The sequence below is a fragment of the Mus musculus genome, chromosome 6 (genome assembly GCF_000001635.26).
Source record: "Mus musculus strain C57BL/6J chromosome 6, GRCm38.p6 C57BL/6J".
NCBI classification, from domain to species: domain Eukaryota; kingdom Metazoa; phylum Chordata; class Mammalia; order Rodentia; family Muridae; genus Mus; species Mus musculus.
Window position 1 is genome coordinate 78,446,240 of NC_000072.6, and position 19,794 is coordinate 78,466,033.

Here is a 19,794-nt window from a genome sequence, read left to right on the forward strand (position 1 = left end):
TAGACAAGCATCTACATAAGACTGTTCTATTATTGTTGTTTTATATCAAACAACTTTTATAATACTCATTTTAACAAAAACAAAAGGTATTGCAGGTTTTGAAGCAGGGGTCTCCAGGAGGAGTTGGGATATAAAAGGGAAAGAAGAATGTGATGTAAGTTTATTTACTCAAAATATGTTTTTAGATGTTAAAAATTCAGTTAAATTGAAATGATATGTCTTTTCTTATCATAATGCACTAAAACTTAAATTAAAAAATTCAATACAAACACACAAATAAATGAAAAAGAAAAAAGAAAATATTTTCTGGGCCTTGTAACTCAGACTTTTCTCTTTCTTCTATTATTCTTAGCCTGGGTCTTTCCATAGTGTCTGGGTTTTTCTGTGTGAAATCTTTTAGATTTAATATTTTTTTGAGTGATGTGTCAGTGTCTTCTATCCTATCTTTAATGCCTGAGTTTTTTTTTTTCTTTTTCTTTTCTCTCTTGTATTCTGTTAGTGATGTTTGAATCTGTAGTTTTGGTTTTGTTCCCTGGGTTTCCCATTTCTAGGATTCCTTCAGTGTGTGTGTTCTTTATTGCTTCTATTTCAATTTTCAGGCTTTGAACAGTTTTCACATTCGTTTCTTTCACATGCTTGATTTTATTTTCCTGTTTTTCATTAAGTGATTTATTCATTTCTTCCTTAAACGCTTCTCCCATCATTTTAAGATGAAATTCATAATTATCTTGTGCTTCTGCTGTTAGGATATTCAGGGCTTGCTGTAGTAGGATTGCTGGGTTTTGATGAAACATTTCCCTGGCTGTTGTTAATACTGTTTTTCTGCTGGTCTTTAGCTATATATGTTTCCCTCTTGTTTGACTGAATACTCCTGTTTGGCTGAATATTGCTGATGCCAAGAGGATTCCTTGGAGAGGCAGGCAATGCCTTGGACCTGACAATGGAGCTTAAGAAAGAGCATACTGATCACCTCTGCTGGCTGTGCCACAGATAGACCTAAATGTTCCTACCCCCCACAAACTTAAATACTTAAAAATTATTTCAGTATATATTAAGCTCTTGTATAGTGGGACTGCTATTAGGTTCTTTTCTAATAGTCAAAACTGCAATGAGAACTCTTGTCAGTCTACCATGAGTCACCAGTTAATTGCATCTATATAGTGACCTGACTTTCTACTACTCAGAGCACATTAACCAAACGTCATAAAAAGAAATCTAACAGTTTATTATAGATGCTAGGACAGAAGATAAAATATTGACTGGGTTTATCTTTATGAAACTTCACTAATAACTTAGTTATGGTCTTTAAACACTTGATGAACTTGTGGAGCTGGGTCAGGTGATGAATGTTTAGCCAGATAAATACCCCTAATGGGTATGCACGCAAACATTCTCTGTTATAAACTTCCATTTGAATTTATGATTTGAATTTATATAAACTTGTGATGAACATTGTAATGTGTGATCATGTATTCTGTAAGATGTGTAAGTGCTGAAGAAAAGGAGAGGACTGAAAAGAATTTCCTCCTTTTTCAATCATTCCTTTTTTCCCCCTTTTTCTTTGAAAGCTTTCATAGGAAACTTGTTTAATATTTATTTTTTTAATTATATTTTTTACAGTCCAGTCATTATCCTCCTCCAGATCTACCCTCTGACAGTTCCTCATCTCATTCCTCCTCTTCAGTCTCCTTGGGGTCTCAAGTCTCTCAAGGGTTAGGTGCATCTTCTCTCACTGAGGCCAGATCAGACAGTCCTCTGCTGTATATGTTTCAAGGAGACCTCAGACCAGCTAATGTATTCTGCCTGGTTGGAGGTTCAGTGTCTGAGAATTCTCTGTGGTTCAGGTTTGTTGAGATTGCTGGTCTTCATATAGGGTCGCCCTCCTGCTGAGCTTCTTCTAGCCTTTACCTAATTTAACCACAGTGGTCCCCAGACTTCAGACCATTGGCTTGACGGATCGCATAGGAAACTTTTTACAACTTAGTAATAAATACTAAAATCACTTTTCCTTTTTTTTTTTAAATCATATACTCGTTTATTTACCTTATTATTCAGGGGTAATTTCATGATGACAATTGTAAGTAAACAATTACAATGCCAGCAAAATCAAAGAATGGGATTTTCAGAGATGGCATATTTTTTCAAATGTATGCTATTTCCTTTTCACATACCAAGCTGAGAGGCCATGCAGACAAGTTCCTTGCTAATTTTTGCTTACTACTGTAGGAAGGACAATTCCCAAGCCCTGATTCACACCCACCATTCTCAAAACCCAGAAGGAAGAAACAATCACTTTTCAAAGTGTCCCTTTTTCTTCCTGAAACTTTGACTAGTAGGCTGAACATTAGACCTGCAAGGTTCCTGCTGAGAAAGAACAAAGGCCACATTACTTAATTCTTTGCTTTTTTAGTGTGAGGTGCTAAGTGCCAGAGAGTACAGTTTCTGACCTCAGAGAAACACAGACCTAGTTCAGCTACTGTAACAAAGTAAATTAGACTTAAATAAGTAAACATTTGAAGAACTCAAGAAGGTGGACTCCAGAAAATAAAATAACTCCATTAAAAAAATGGGACACAGAGCTAAACAAAGAATTCTCAACTGAAGAATACCGAATGGCTGAGAAGCACCTGAAAAAATGTTCAACATCCTTAATCATCAGGGAAATGCAAATCAAAACAACTCTGAGATTCTACCTCACACCAGTCAGAATGGCTAAGATCAAAATTTCAGGTGACAGCAGATACTGGCAAGGATGTGGAGAAAGAGGAACACTCATCCATTGTTGGTGGGGTTGCAAGCTTGTACAACCACTCTGGAAATCAGTTTGGGGGTTCCTCATAAAATTGGGCAAAGTACTACTGGAGGATCCTGCAATACCTCTCCTGGGCATATATTCAGAAGATGTTCCAACTGGTAATAAGGACACAGGCTCCACTATGTTCACAGTAGCCTTATTTATAATAGCCATTATTTATAACAGCCTTATTTATAATAGAAGCTGGAAAGAACCCAGATGTCCCTCAACAGAGGAATGGATACAGAAAATGTGGTACATTTACACAATGGAGTACTACTCAGCTATTAAAAACAGTGAATTTATGAAATTCATAGGCAAATGGATGGATCTAGAGGGTATTATCCTGAGTGAGGTAACCCAGTCCCAAAAGAACTCACATGATATGTACTCACTGATAAGTGGATATTAGCACAGAAACTTAGAATACCCAAGATACAATTTGCAAAACATGAAAATCAAGAAGAACGAAGACCAAAGTGTGGACACTTTGCCCGTTCTTAGAATTGGGAACAAAACACCCATGGAAGGAGTTACAGAGACAAAGTTTGGAGCTGAGACAAAAGGATGGACCATCCAGAGACTGCCCCACCTGGAGATCCATCCCATAATCAGCCACCAAATGCAGACACCATTGCATATGCCAGCAAGATTTTGCTGAAAGGACCCTGATATAGCTCTCTCTTGTGGGGCTATGCCAGTGCCTGGCAAACACAGAAGTGGATGCTCACAGTCAGTTATTGGATGAAACACATGGCCCCCAATGGAGGAGCTAGAGAAAGTACCCAAGGAGCTAAAGGGGTCTGCAACTCTATAGGTGGAACAATATGAACTAACCACTACCCCCAGAGCTTGTGTCTCAAACTGCTTATGTAGCAGATGGCCTCGTCGGCCATCATTGGGAAGAGAGGCCCCTTGGTCTTGCAAACTTTATATGCCCCAGTACAGGGGAACGCCAGGGCCAAGAAGTGGGAGTGGGTGGGTAGGGGAGGGGGGTGTGGGAGGAGAGTATGGGAGACTTTCAGGATGGCATTTGAAATGTAAATGAAGAAAATACCTAATAAAAATGGAAAAAAGTAAACATTTAATTATTATACAGCAACCCTAAATATCTTGTAAGACAAAAGTCTTAACCTCTGCTGGTGCTCCTCCCCCTCTGCTGCCTCAAGGAGAACCAAGAAGAATGATGACCCTGCCTGGGCTGCCCCTGAGCAAAAACCATTAAAGGTTTATTGAGAAAAAATCTAGGCTATTTAAAAAACAAACCAACTAACAAATTCTCATGCTTGTCATTAACAAAGAGAAACATCTTTAGGTAAACATAGTAAAGCCCAATGCTGAATAGATAATACAGATGCTTTAGTGTATCTGATTGACAGCACAAAGCAAGCACTTAATGCTTTCAGCTCCACAATTTGTTTAATTTTTGTTGCTGGAAATTCGGATTCATTTCTTCAAGTTGAATGAGCAAACAAGATGACGGTAGAGATGACAAGCAAGTCAAGCTGCCCTGTACAGCCTCGGGAAATAAGACATTTTCAGCAGATACATAGGATATTTTTGTCTCTTTCATTAGGGTTCTCTGGGCATCTGTGTAGTAATTAATGCTGTAGTGACATAGACATTGTGTTGCCTGCTGACCTTGGGTCTCCTCTTTTTGATGTCCTGTCCTTTTCATTGCTGTCCCTTCAAGGGTGTCTTTGGCCCGGAAGAAGCAGATTCGTGCATGATCTGTACCCCTGACACATATTCTGACTTACTTGTCTACCTTCCTCTCCTGCATCCTGGTTGGCAGCACCATCATTATTTCTCATTGCAGTGCAGGGTCCCAGTATTGTGGTCAATGCCCATGTAGTAAGATCTTTCAACTGCTATGGGGCCTGGCCTTCAGTAACGCTATCTGATCCCTTGTTCTTTTCCCAACTCTCACCATTCTGGTAGTTTTGTTGGTAATTTCATGAAAGACTCCTAAGACAAGGATGGTTTATAATTGTTAAGGTCTGCTGAATATTTACTGCCTTGAACTGGAATTCTACCAAAGCTTCTAAAGGTTGCTGCCTCTGCACCCTTTCCTCCTTCAACAACCTCAAACTCAATAGTTTCTCTACTTTGTACACTGGAAAGATACTTGCTGGGTTATTCATCTTTGTGGCAGTCTGGTGTAAAACTGTCTTCCATGGTATCATTCCTGTTAGTGAAACCATATCCATTCCTTACATTGAGCCATTTCTGTTCCCAAAACCTACCTTGTGATGGCCTTTTTATCTCTGCCAGTGAATACCTCCAATGTGAAGGAGCCAGAGACCCCTTACTTGAGCTGGGACCTCTGGAGCCTGGCATTGTGTTGGTGGCTGTAAGGGTGAGGGTTGGGGTGGGGCCAGTGGGTGGCTGCTGGATCTCAGCCTCACTGCTCATAGCTGTGGTGGTGATGGGAACAATGCCCAGGCCTGAGGTTCCTCATGGGTTGTAACAGTAACTAGGCCAGTGAGAGTAGGACTCTTCAAGTTCTTCGGGGTTCACTTTCTGACCCCACCCCAACTGAACTGAAACTGTTAAGGAATTCTATTTATTAATACATTTAGATGATAAAATGTTTAGGAATGAGTTTCAAAAGAAGCATAAATCAGTAGCTTCTCCCTGAAGAACACGATATTCCCTATAGATTATCCATATCTAAGTGTTCATCTCTTATAAATACATATACAATGAACACTAAATGAACTCAGCAGATTGTGAACACACACACACACACACACACAATTATATACCTGTGTGTATAAGCAACATTGATAATTGAAGGAATGATGAATTTGAAAAGGTACGGAGGAACATGGGCAGAATTGGAGAAAAAGGAGGAGAGGAGGAAATGTAAACAAAATCCTAAAAAATTCAAGTTGAAAATTAAGCAGAAATCACATAAATCAAAAGCCACAAAAGTTCTAGAGATAAAAATATAGTAAGATGTCTGTATATAGACCAGAAGGGCAGGCAAAGAGTGGACTGTGTAAATTACCCAACTGATATACCAAGAGTTCCATAAACTTATTCCTTTTACAGAAATTGACAGTTGGATCATAAACTCCCTAATGAGAATCAAAGTTGCTATAGCAATATTGATCTAGAATAGCCAGACCAATGCTGATAGTGAGTAATTTTGTTGGAGGACTTTCCAATCTACATTTCCATATTTCCTATAAAGTTACTGCAATTAAAGATGTGAAAACCAGTGATTAGGCTCCGCAAAAAACAAAGTCATGAAACCAGGGTTGTGAAATAATTGGTCATTTATGTTGTGTCTTTTACCAGCATTCTGTGGGAAAGCAGTGGTGAAGACTATCCATCAGCATCAGCAAATTGTCTGGAAACAGTTCAGCAGCTCATGTAAGAAATAATGAATTCAGTCTTGATTTTTAGTTTGCACATGGGAATCAGCTATCATTTTTCATAGACATAGACTGAAAGCTAAAAGGATGGACTTCTTAGAAAAAAGAGTGGTGAGGAGGGAGTAGGTGGGTGGGTAAGGGAACACCCTCATAGAAGCAGGAGGAAGGGGATGGGATAGGGAATATAACCAATGAGAGAGAGAGAGAGAGAGAGAGAGAGAGAGAGAGAGAGAGAGAGAGAGAGAAATGGCTCAAGTTAACAGCATTTGCTGCTCTTCCAGAGGACAGTTCAGTTCCCAGCAGCCTTGTTGGGCAGCTCACAATCTCCTCTAATTCTGGTTCTAACAGATCTGATACCTCAAGCTTTTATGGGCACCTGAATTATTGTGCAGATACTTAAATATGGGCACAAACATCCACATAAATAGAAATGATTTGTTAAAGTAAATGGCTAACTCGCTATGACCTGGGATGGGACAGTTGTGCCTTGTAATACTATCGATAACACAGTAAGACCAGATATGTGTGTATATCTAGATACCCAAGACTCTATCAACATCTAATAATTTGGTACCTTAGATGAATTAGTAAAGTAAAAAGCTGACTCAGCAAAGAAGAAAGCATTTTAAATTCTGATAAGGAATTTATATAAAAGGTTTATACTTACATATGTGTCATCTGTCTGGTATGTATGTCTATAACCACTATATATCTTACTCAACATTTGATTATAAAATTTAATATTACTAATTTTTTGTTTTTCTTAAGTAGGTACAGAGACAGCCTGTATACTGTGAATAGAAAATGCCTGATATGTCGGTCATTGGGAAATATATGTGATATTATATTATATACATATTAGTATGCTTGTAGTCAGAAAATAGATAATAACATAATAGACTCTGGCAGAATGTGGAGCAACTGGAATCCTTTCACATGGCTGGTGGTGAATGGAATATCAGTGCAACTGAATTGCAAAGCAATGTGGTTGTGCCTAAAAGTGTCAGCTACAAAGTAGCTGAGAATATCACCCCAAAATTCTATATGTAGACATCAGCCCAATAGAAATGAAACGTCCCTGATCACCGTTTCATCTAGCAAACACATTCCTACCAGCACATCTTTCATCTGGCTTTGAAGAGGGTGTTATAGGATGCTTTTATGAGGTGCTTAGAAAAGTAACTTATTATAGTGCTTAGAATAGTACAGACAGAATGTAATAAAGGTGTATGCTCAGTATGCTAGAACTTGTCTTTGAAGCAAAAAAGACCAAGTTAGAAGCATGTTCCAGGATACCTGGAGAGAGCATGTAAGAATTTCTTTGGTCTTCTAGCAGTTTTTCTTCTCCTTTTTACTCTAGTCCATCCTTCTCAAACAGAGTATTATTCACATCCCTGACAATAATCCATGTAAAATGGAAATAAGGCCTAATTAAGATTTCTGAATCTCAATGGCAAAGGAAGAAATCAAGAACTTGAGATTGGCAGAGGCCCAACATTGTTCAACATTAGTTGCAGTTATTGAAATACCCTCATCTGTATTGGTGGTTTTTCAAGAAATTGACTCATTTTGGAAAAAGTAACAAAGAATATTCAAGATACAGGTCAGCATATCTCAAAGTTTTACAGAGGAAATTTGAGGGAAGTGACCTGAAATAAACTGAGACCCTTGTTGAATGAATTGAGAAGACACCTTTTATATTCTGTGTATAATGAGATTAATCTTAAAGGGCTGTGAAGTACAACTTCAGAAAAATCCTCATATGCCTTATCTTGCACATAGAATTTAGTTGAATGACTCAATAAGCAGAAATCGCAGCCATCTTAATGGACGTATAATTATCGAGTCTATAAAGATATTTATATGAGAAATATGCCATGTGTTTTTCATTTTAAATCTGTCTCATTTAAATATTTCAAAGTTTGTTAGATACCAACATCTTTTTAATTGCAAATAGATTTTTTTCATACAATATATTCTGATTATGGTTTCCCTTTCCCCAAATCCTTTAAGATCCTCCCTCATTTCCATACCCACCAAATCAACACCTTTTCCTTCTCTCCTTAGAAAACAAACAAGCATCTAGAAAGAAAATGATAAAATAAGTGACCCTGAGCCAATGTTTAGCTGTGGGTCTCTGCACCTGACTCAGGTGCTAGATGGAATCTCTCAGAGGAAAGCCATGCTAGGCTCCTGTCTACAAGCATAACCGAATCTCATTAATAGTGTCATGGACTGGTTATCACCTATGGAATGGGTCTCCAGTTGGGCTGGTTATTGCTTAGCCATTCCCTCAGCCCCTGTTCCATTCCCCATCCCTGCATTCTTGTAGGCAAGATACATTTGGGGCTGAAAGTTTTGTGGGTGGGTTGGTGTCCCTATTGTTCCACTGGTGGTCCTGCTTGGCTACAGGATGTGTGCTTTATTGGTTCCCAATACCCACTGATGTCATTCTCAGCTGCAATCACTCCCATTGATTCTTGAGATTCTCCCATATCCTAGGTCTCTGGCATGTCCTTGAGATACCCCTCACCCCCAATCCGCATCAGCAGCAGATTGCCATTCATTCTCATGGCCATCTGGCCATCTTCCATGTCTCTCTCTCCACATCTGATTCTGAACATCTCCCATTCCTCTTCCCTTCCTCTCTCCTACTCAGTTCACACCCTCTATCTACACTCTATGTCTGTTTTCTCCCTTTCTAAGTGGAACTCAAGCAGTCCTGCTTGTTCCTTCTTGTTTAGCTTCTTTGAGTTTATAGAGTGTAACATGGATCTATTTTACTTTATGAATAATATATAGTTATAAGTGAGTATGTACCATGCATGTCATTTTGTGTCTGGGTTACCTCACTCAGAATGATATTCTCAAGTCCCATTAATTTACCTGCAAAATTCATGATGTCTTTGTTGTTAATAGCTGAATAGTATTACATTGTGTAGTTGTATTACATTTTCTGTATCCATTATTCAGTTGAGGGACGTCTGGGTTGTTTTCAGTTTCTGGCTATTATGAATAAAGCTGCTATGAACATAGTTGAGGAAGTATCCCTGTGGTATGGTGGGGTATCTTTTGGCTATATGCCTAGAAGTGGTATAGCTGAGTCTTGAAGTAGAAATATTCCAGGAGCAAGAGCTATCCCTAAAGCTGTTGCTTGTCTGTGAAATAGGTTCTCCTTTCTCATCTATCTTGTCTGGCTGCAGTGGGAGAAGAAGCACCTAGCCTTGCATAGACTTGATGAGTCAGGGTAGGGGGATACCCATGCACTCAGAACAGAAGGGGAGAAGGGAAGGTACTGTGAGAGGGGGGACAAGAAAGGGGGAAACAATGATTGAGATGTAAAATGAATTAAGAAAATAAAGTGGAAAATGAAATGAAATGAGATAAATTCAGATAAGTTAAACAAACAAACAAACCTGAAAAAGCAAACTCAACAAAAAGAAAAAAATAGAATAAAAAATGAACAGCCAAATAAGCAGCACAAATAACACATAGAAATGCACACACACACACACACACACACACACACACACACACTCACACACACACATACACACACACACAAATACACACACACAAATATACACACACACAGGAACACAGAAATCCATGAAAAAAAATCAGAAGCCATAATATATAGGTGAAAGATCTGTAAGGTTAAAAAATAATTCCCCACAAAAGCATTTTATTATATATTTTGAAATGGTAGATGTTTTATACTTGAAAAGTCTATGGGCACAGGGGAAAAATTCCTGAACAGAACAGCAATGGCTTGTGCTGTAAGATCGAGAATCGACAAATGGGACCTAATGAAACTCCAAAGTTTCTGCAAGGCAAAAGACACCGTCAATAAGACAAAAAGACCACCAACAGATTGGGAAAGGATCTTTACCTATCCTAAATCAGATAGGGGACTAATATCCAACATATATAAAGAACTCAAGAAGGTGGACTTCAGAAAATCAAATAACCCCATTAAAAAATGGGGCTCAGAACTGAACAAAGAATTCTCACCTGAGGAATACCGAATGGCAGAGAAGCACTTGAAAAAATGTTCAACATCCTTAATCATCAGGGAAATGCAAATCAAAACAACCCTGAGATTCCACCTCACACCAGTCAGAATGGCTAAGATCAAAAATTCAGGTGACAGCAGATGCTGGCGAGGATGTGGAGAAAGAGGAACACTCCTCCATTGTTGGTGGGAGTGCAGGCTTGTACAACCACTCTGGAAATCAGTCTGGCGGTTCCTCAGAAAACTGGACATAGTACTACCGGAGGATCCAGCAATACCTCTCCTGGGCATATATCCAGAAGATGCCCCAACAGGTAAGAAGGACACATGCTCCACTATGTTCATAGCAGCCTTATTTATAATAGCCAGAAGCTGGAAAGAACCTAGATGCCCCTCAACAGAGGAATGGATACAGAAAATGTGGTACATCTACACAATGGAGTACTACTCAGCTATTAAAAAGAATGAATTTATGAAATTCCTAGCCAAATGGATGGACCTGGAGGGCATCATCCTGAGTGAGGTAACACATTCACAAAGAAACTCACACAATATGTATTCACTGATAAGTGGATATTAGCCCCAAACCTAGGATACCCAAGATATAAGATATAATTTGCTAAACACATGAAACTCAAGGAGAATGAAGACTGAAGTGTGGACACTATGCCCCTCCTTAGATTTGGGAACAAAACACCCATGGAAGGAGTTACAGAGACGGAGTTTGGAGCTGAGATGAAAGGATGGACCATGTAGAGACTGCCATAGCCAGGGATCCACCCCATAATCAGCATCCAAACGCTGACACCATTGCATACACTAGCAAGATTTTATTGAAAGGACGCAGATGTAGCTGTCTCTTGTGAGACTATGCCGGGGCCCAGCAAACACAGAAGTGGATGCTCACAGTCAGCTAATGGATGGATCATAGGGCTCCCAATGGAGGAGCTAGAGAAAGTAGCCAAGGAGCTAAAGGGATCTGCAACCCTATAGGTGGAACAACATTATGAGCTAACCAGTACCCCGGAGCTCTTGACTCTAGCTGCATATATATCAAAAGATGGCCTAGTCGGCCATCACTGGAAAGAGAGGCCCATTGGACTTGCAAACTTTATATGCCCCAGTACAGGGGAATACCAGGGCCAAAAAGGGGGAGTGGGTGGGCAGGGGAGTGGGGGTGGGTGGATATGGGGGACTTTTGGTATAGCATTGGAAATGTAAATGAGTTAAATACCTAATAAAAAATGGAAAAAAAAAAAAAAAAAAAAAGAAAAGTCATTTGAAAGCTCAAAGTAAAACTTATATTCTTAAAGGGTATTGCAACATAGTTTTGGTAATAATTAAACACTTATAAATTGATTTTAATTGTGTATGAGTTTGTGTGTGCATCATGCTATGATATGTCTTTGCACGTAAGTCAAAGGATAACGTTTTTTATTAAGGAAATATAATTACTTCTTTACTTTAGTGAGATAAACCTGTCATTGTTACAAACAGACCAGATGCATGCATTCAGTGTCCTTTGGCAACTAAAGAATATGATTGCATTCACTGTTTATAGAAAGAAAGATATATTTCCCTTATAAACTTTTAAGGCAGCATAGATTTTCAGTAGATGAAGAAATAAATTGAACTGATTTTAAGAACGCCTGTGAGGCCTCCCTCCAGCCATAACAAGCAATGCTAACATTTGTCATTGGAATTTAAAATCTGCATTTTCATAAAACAAACAGAAAAAAACCACGAGAAGTTGATGTTCCTGGATTCTCTTTCTTATGTAGTTTACCTGCTAGCACTATTAAATATAGAAGGATGTATAAAGGTGATACTTAATCTTTTACATTTGTCATTTATAATCTGGAGTCAGACTGGAGACTATGATATTGACAACTGTGACTAAACCATATAATTCTTCTGTGCCTTGTGTCCCATCATGCATATCACCAGGCGGTGGCAATATTTGTAAATTTTATTTGATGATTATATACATTGATGCATTGTAGGGATGTATAAAATGGCAGGCAACTGGTCAAGTTTCAATAAATTTGGTCATTATTACATTTTAACAGCAATGATATTCTGAAGTAAAAAACAGAGGAACCTGTCTTTTTTAATTATGGGACCTTAACTTGTTTATATGAGAAAATAACTAATGAGAAACAGCTTTATTGACAAAGGAGTCATTCAATCTGATAGGTAGTGGGTCAGTCCATCATTGTGGTGTAGGCAGAGCCACAGCTAGGGCAGGTATGGTGAAAAGAGCAGCAGGTGTCACAGTGCAAGGGACCAGGAATTGGAACCAGGCTATAAAACCCCAAGATCTGTACACTTTCATCCATCTCCGAACTTTGGCACAAGTTTCTGAAGCAGAAACACTAGCTGAGGACTGATGGTTCCAAAGCCTACAGCATTATGATGGGAGGAGATGCATTCCAAAGTGAAAAGCACACTTCAGACAAGGGACCTGGAGAAGCGGAACTCAATGGTAACTGCTCTCTGCCCAGGTGAAGGTTTTACTAATGAACTGATTTGCTTTAGGAATATTAATTGGAAAAATATATATTGTGCCCACTCCTCCAGGAACAAACTAAATGTTAGAAGAGTTTTCTCTTCTGTGATTGAACACAGTTTGGGCCTTAAGGCACATTCTGAGGGTAAGGAAATGTTGAGGTAGAATTATGGAACCTGCTAGAAGGGAGAGTTTGTAAACCATAAATGCTTCTCACATGAAGGTAAGTTTGGAGCTGAGATGAAAGGATGGACCATGTAGAGACTGCCATATCCAGGGATCCACCCCATAATCAGCATCCAAACGCTGACACCATTGCATACACTAGCAAGATTTTATTGAAAGGACCCAGATGTAGCTGTCTCTTGTGAGACTATGCCGGGGCCTAGCAAACACAGAAGTGGATGCTCACAGTCAGCTAATGGATGGATCACAGGGCTCCCAATGGAGGAGCTAGAGAATGTAGCCAAGGAGCTAAAGGGATCTGCAACCCTATAGGTGGAACAACATTATGAACTAACCAGTACCCCGGAGCTCTTGACTCTAGCTGCATATATATCAAAAGATGGCCTAGTTGGCCATCACTGGAAAGAGAGGCCCATTGGACTTGCAAACTTTATATGCCCCAGTACAGGGGAACACCAGGGCCAAAAAGGGGGTGTGGGTGGGCAGGGGAGTGGGGGTGGGTGGGTATGGGGGACTTTTGGTATAGCATTGGAAATGTAAATGAGCTAAATACCTAATAAAAAATGGAAAAAAAAAAGAAAATAGTTTCTCAGAAGGCATCTATTCGTAGCTCAGTCTATGAGCAGTGATCTTTGATAACTGCTATTTCCTATAAGGTCTGTTCCCACGCTGCCTCTATACCCCAGAGTTCTGGATCCTTTGGAATTCCTAGAACTGTTTTTAGACTTATGATGTCACCTATTCTACTCTGCTCCCCTAATTCCTTTCAAAACTCAACTCTGCATTTCAGATACAAGATGGCTTTGGTTTTAATGGGGGGGGGGATCTGAAGGGAAGGTATTTGTAGTGGGAGGAGAACAATGGAATGAGAAGAATGTTAATGACAGGGTAGCAAAATCTCCAGAGAGCAAAGTACCAGTGGCTTTTGTTCTAACAAAGCAACCAGTTTTCTACCTGAGTGGTTTCCAAACATCATAGAAACTTGGAGGTGGGACATGGATGCTTTCAGATCTAAGGAACAATAAACAGCTTGTGTGGACTTTGAAACACTTTCCATTACTGCTGCTTCCCCACCAGAGGACAGTTCATTTGGAGCTCTGTTGTTGTGGGAGATGTGAGCTTGGGGCTGGGACAAGTATTGTGCCAGCTGTTCCCACTTCAAACTGAGACCTAGAAAGTGGCTGAGATCCCCGGGGGTAAAATATCTCGGGCTCCTTTGTGTTGGTGAGCCTTCCTGAATTTCACTTAAGGATGGTCTGGCACTGCTGGGTGGAGAGACAGATGGGACATGGTCTGCAGATCCCAGCTGATGGGGGTGGAAGAGTATAAAAGAAGCCAGGAATCTAAGTAGTGACATACTGCATTTAGTAGGCTGCTAGCATGCACACATTGTGTTTAATTAGCAGTTTTGCAAGTCACAAGCATATGCTCTGTCACTTTTCATTGTTTTAATGGTATGCTATTATGTGCTTTAATGAAATCTTAGGTTTTCTCTAGTGAGTCCTGTTTATAATCAGCAGCGTAACATCATATGTTACCTCTACCCCCTTTGTTCATGCCCATAATCCTCTACCTCCCTACAAAGAGGAATTATAGAGACACAAAGGAAATCTGATTCTTTCCTGAGCCTCTTAGTGGGAATTCAGTAGGGAGATGGGTCAGAGAAAGGATTAACAAGCAAAGGAATCAAACATTGGCAGAATCAGTGTAGAGAGAAGGTAAATTCTCATAAAAACATGCTGTGGAACCCAGGAGCCCACAGTGAAATGAGCAGCAAAGACAGAGAAACTTGGGGACTGAACCCAAAGCAATAGAGCATAGTCCAAGGGTGTCCCCAGCATGAATGAAGCAAGTTGAGGAGTTGCTGAAGAAGAGCAGTTTCTTTGCTTCTTGATGGTCAGGATTGACCAATGTGAAAATTCTATTTTGTTTTGTGTTTTGGGATCAAATCTTGTTGTGTGGCCCAGATTAGACATGAACTCATTGCATCCATCAGGTTGGCCTCACACTTAACAAACAACCTCTAGCTTGAGCACCCAGATGCTGAAATTATAAGCATGAAACACCACGTCATATTCAAAAGGAACAAAGTCCTTGAATTTTAATGTGCAGGTTTATTCTGACATATTTCTGGCTGTTAGAATTTTTAAAGATGCTTGCTTTATCCACACTTTAAAGGAGACTCACTGAATAGCAATTTATAAGTCCATGACACATCTCAGAATCTATTATACTTCCTCCCTCTCTCCCCTCTTCCCTTCCTTTCTTATTTCCTTCAGTTTTCTTTTATTATATGGATATATAAGTGCCCTGAATTTCTGTGTTTACCCCGTGTGTACCAGTGCCTTCAGGGGCTAGAAGGAGGCATCAGGTCTCTAGAAATTAACGCATAGGAAGTTGTGAACCCCTTGATGTGGGTGCTAAAAACCTAAGCCAGGTCCTCTCCCAGAGCAGCAAATGCTCTTAACCATTCAGCCACTTCTCTAGGTCCTGCTCTGTTTTTAAACCGCCCAATGCAGTGATACCAATTTCCTGACATGAACTGTAATTATCTGGTTTTGGGACAGTCTCTGTTTACATCTAGGTTAAAGTGAAGAACGGCTTTTAACACTTTAGAACAAATCCTTTTTATTTTATTCTTGAGAAACCATCTTAAATAAGTGCTCTTATCTCTTACAACAACAACAACAACAACAACAACAACAACAACAACAACAACAACACACACACACACACACACACAATATCACCACTACCACCACCATCACCACTACCACCCAACAAGTTAGGATACCTTATGGAAAAACAAGAATAAATGAATAGACATGCCATAGGCAAAGATAGCCATTTGTAGACAGATATACCTCTGCATCAAAAAACTAAAACAAAGCCCAGAATCTATTTTTTTACTACAACATGTGATCATCTCACAATCCAAGTAGATTTCAATCCAATCCTGTTTAACTCAAGGTTAAAAATGCCTTGCTGCATTGACTTGTCTAGCTAATACACCAGTTAGGTTCATCCTATCTAAAAATTAACCATTTTTCTGAATAGATAATTATTCTCCTATATCATATTAAGAAATTCTAGTATGTTTTTTATCTTTGTAGGGGCAAACATTCTCACGACAGGCATAAATCCCCTGAATTACAATGCCAGGATTATCTATGGCAAGATAATCTTATTTTGTACTCAAGGTGTTGTTATGGAATTCAGGAATTCAGTCTTAATTGAAGGTTGAATAGGGTATAGCCACTCTCAAAGGCACTGAAACTCTCTCTCTCTCTCTCTCTCTCTCTCTCTCTCTCTCTCTGTGTGTGTGTGTGTGTGTGTGTGTGTGTGTGTGTGTGTGTGTGTGTGTGCACAAGCACATCTATCATAGGCATGTGGAGGTCAGGAGACAACTTCAGTTACTGATTGACAGATGCATACCGTCTTTTGCAAGAGAAGATAGTGAGCAGAATATATACTTGTGACCTCGTCATAAACATGGAAATCTATCTTTTTTTTTTCCTGTTCTCTTGGTTAGAACAAATCAACCAGGGCTGACCTTGAAACAGTTTTAAAACCAAAGCAAGAAAAACCTGGAGGCTCTTTATAATGTTTCAAAGATTTCTTGAAGCCTCTAGTCAAATAGTAGAAAGCAAACAAACTAAGAAAAATTCTCAGCTTAAAATTTTAAGTAAGCTTACATACTTTGAGCACTTTTATTATTAAGTTATATATGAGCAACAATCATTGAAATGTGACTGTTTCCACTGAGGGGACTCTCCCCAAGTCTCACTGTGAATCATTGTGTTCCCCTGCATTCAACATTCCATCAGCCTACTATAGTCATAGCCATGGCACAAGGTCTCAGAAATGGGGCAGGGGTGTAATCTCCTGTCTTTACATTTAGGCTGTTATTGCAGAATATATGCCAGCATCATCTTACAGAGTCTATGAGTAGCACCAAAACATTTCTTAGTAGCAGGGTGGAAACAAATTTTCTATAAAATCACATGAAGTGGTAAGTGTAAGGGACCTTCAAATTCTACTTTTCACTTATTCTTGAAACTGCCTTCTGCAACACACATTCCTGATTCCCTAGCTAGCTTAGGGCTCAAAGTTTGGAGCATCTTTTGCATTTACATAGTGTATGCTTTCACTTGCGAGATTTGCAACTCATTTCTGTGAGATGAACTACAATCTTCATCTCAGAAGGAAAACAAATATAATAAACCTAGTTTCCTAATATATGTTCTTCAATTCCTTCTTTTCTTGCAAACCGACAACTTATTTCTTTTTACTCCCTAGAACTATACTATGTGTTGGTCCAAATCTCCCTCTACTGGTAGTTTATTTAATTCTTCTGATAGTCACAATAAAAAAAAGAAAATATTTTTCAGAGAATGTTGTACCTCAGAGTGGAAGCCTAGCATACAGACCACCCTGCATTCAATTTTCAGCATGGAAATAACATATCACAAAAAGCCTTTAGAGCAAGAAATATAGGTTTATATTACTATCTACTTGTGATAATAAAATTATAACAGAAACTTCATACAAAATATTTTTGTAATGTTACCCAATAAAATGTGGCTTTTTATATTCTAGCCTTTAATTAGACAGCTATATTAGTTATTATTAACAGACTTGACTTATTGATTCCAAGAATCACCAAGCTAAAGTTCAGACTTTATGAAGCAATGTTTTAGACAGTGTTTTAACTTTATTGCCATCTTTTATTTTCAGAAAATATATTTTCATAGCAATATATTTTCCACTTGTAACATCACTCATAGTTTGCTTCATTTTTAGTTGGATGGCTACAGATTCATAAATTCTATAGATTTTTTAAAAAATGATTATTTCTACTTTGTTAATTAGTTCCCACTGATTTCATGTTTTCTGTTTCAGTGATTTTTTGTCTTATTCTTCTTTCTCCTCTGCTTATTTTTAATGATTTCATTGCTTACTTCTTTTGTTTCCTCAGAATTAGGTTGGATTGTACTGACAATGATTCTCAATCTCTGGGTTGCAAACCCCTTGTGTATCAAACAATTCTTTTACATGGATCACCTAAGACCATCAGAAAACACATATGTTTATATCATAATTCATTACAGTAGCAAAATTACAGTTATGAAGAACCACTATGTCATAGGGACTAGATTTTAGCTCTTCGTTCATGCATTTATTTTACATTAGTTTCTAAGCACTGGCTTAGAAGTACACTTTGCTTTAATGCATTGTATATTCATCTTTTCAAACTATTTTAAGCTCTTCTGTGACTTTCCTTTTCCATGTATTAGTTAGAAATGTTCACTTTCATCTTCAAAATTACTGAGATTGCTCTATTATGATCCTAGTTTTGGCTTGAATTTTAATTCCATTGAGATTTGATAAAATATTTTATATCATTTATCCATTTTCAAATGTATTTTTAATTTGACCTTTCTTGGAGACTGTTGCATTTGAACTTGATAAGAATGTATTCTTCTCAACTGGCAAAGGTATTCTTTCTTTTGTTGGGTCTTACATGTTACCTAGGATAGCTTTATAATTCTCCACATACTCTACATAAGCCTTGAACTCACAGTAGCTCTCCTGTCTCAGGCTTCTAAGCACTAGGAATGTAGGTATGTGCCACAATCCAAACCTGTCTTGGGTTTTTCTTTTGATGTCAAGCAGAGTTGACTGATTGTGCTGGTCAAGTCAATCATTTCCTTCCATACATTCTGCCTGTTGATCTATCAAATACTCAAACAAAAAGGTGTTAAAGTGCTGAGGTACAAGTTGTCCCCAACTTAAAAGAGTCAAACTTAAGATGTGTTCACTTTGTAAAGATGCAAAACCTTATGTATTCATTAGGTAAATACACCTGGAATATATTAGTGGGCAATTAATAGTCTCTGAAGCTCTAAGGATGCCAATCGTGACAAGTAACACCATGAAAACAGTAAATAGTACTTACTTCAAAGCAAACCTTGTCCTACAAACCAAGGATATCTGATGAGCTAAATGAAGTCAGATCAATTTGAAATACTATATTAGTAACTTACAGTGTATTTAGCAGAAGCAACATTGCCATATGTCAAAGATCTGAAGAGGAGTTTTCTATTTCTACTGCAGTTCTGAAAGTTATTGACTCATTGATTTGCATTCTCTTCCCAGGCACAAGCTAATAAAGAACTGAGCACATTTAAGGTTTGCAAATGGTTCTCTTAATCCTCAATAATGTTCTGTTTTTTGAAATTTGACTCAGCTAAACTGAACACATTCATTCCAGTATTTTTTCTAATAATACAGTGGCTTATCTTTCTCCACCCTTTTCCTTTTTTGCAAATGTACTTGTATTTAAACCGATACTCTTATAAGAAGCTGAAGAGGAGAGTGACCCCATAGGAAGACCAGCAGTCTCAACAGACCTGGACCCCTGAGATCTCTCAGTCACTGAGCCACCAACCAGGCAGCATACACTAGCTGATGTGAAGTTCCCAACACATATACAGCAGAGGATTGCCTGGTCTGACCTCAGTGAGAGACGATGCGGCTAATGCTCAAGCGACTTGAGGCCCCATGGAGTGGGGAGGTATGGTGGGCCAGGGGATGGGGGGCATTCTCTTGGAGATGAGGGAGGAGGAAGAGGAGGAGGATAGGAAACAGTTAAAGGGCATACCTGGAGGGGATAACGACTGGACTGTAAAAAAAGATTAAATTACTACTAATAATGATAATAATTACAACTCCTCCTCCTCCTCCTCCTACTACTACTAATAATAACTGAAACACATGCATACACACACACACCTCATATATTCCTCTTTATGATACTTTCACATATGTAAGCCATGTGTGCATTTGTATGCAGTCCCCACTTCTCATCTTCTGCCCACTATTACTGATCCCTTTCCTCCTTCCT

General features: G+C 38.8%; 1 pseudogene; it reads right to left on the reverse strand.

Annotated features, from left to right (window-relative positions):
• Positions 1-4,384: 4,384 nt before the first annotated feature.
• Positions 4,385-7,745, reverse strand: Gm52853 (annotated as a pseudogene).
• Between the last annotated feature and the right edge of the window lie 12,049 nt (positions 7,746-19,794).